This window comes from Penaeus monodon, chromosome 30 (assembly GCF_015228065.2).
Source record: "Penaeus monodon isolate SGIC_2016 chromosome 30, NSTDA_Pmon_1, whole genome shotgun sequence".
NCBI classification, from domain to species: domain Eukaryota; kingdom Metazoa; phylum Arthropoda; class Malacostraca; order Decapoda; family Penaeidae; genus Penaeus; species Penaeus monodon.
Window position 1 is genome coordinate 5,291,018 of NC_051415.1, and position 460 is coordinate 5,291,477.

Here is a 460-nt window from a genome sequence, read left to right on the forward strand (position 1 = left end):
GAGTCGGATATTTCCCGCCCTTCGCAAAACTCATCTGTATGTGTATGTGTTTGTTTCTTCGTTTTTACGTCTTGTGTCTTTCGCTTTCACGCACCTATTCAACCCACACCTGTTCACCCTTCATTGGTACAGGCCGGCTCACTCACTTCACTAGCAGGCGGAAAAAAATTTGTTCTACCCACAATTATGCCACAACTCTTAACTTGTGTTTTTTTTTCGCCTGTTCTGTTACGTAATCATGTTATATGTTTCTTTCTTCTCACCTGTTACTCATCCGACATGACATACTTCACACCCCATTTACTCACCTTCTCATACATCGCATCCCCCTTTCTCGCATCATTCATTTATCTTACCCAGCAAGACATCCATTGTCTTCCGCCATACACTCCTTTCTCGCGGCTCTCTGTTTCGTTATTTTCCGTTAATTTTCATTTCTATCTCTGCGATTAACCAAAAT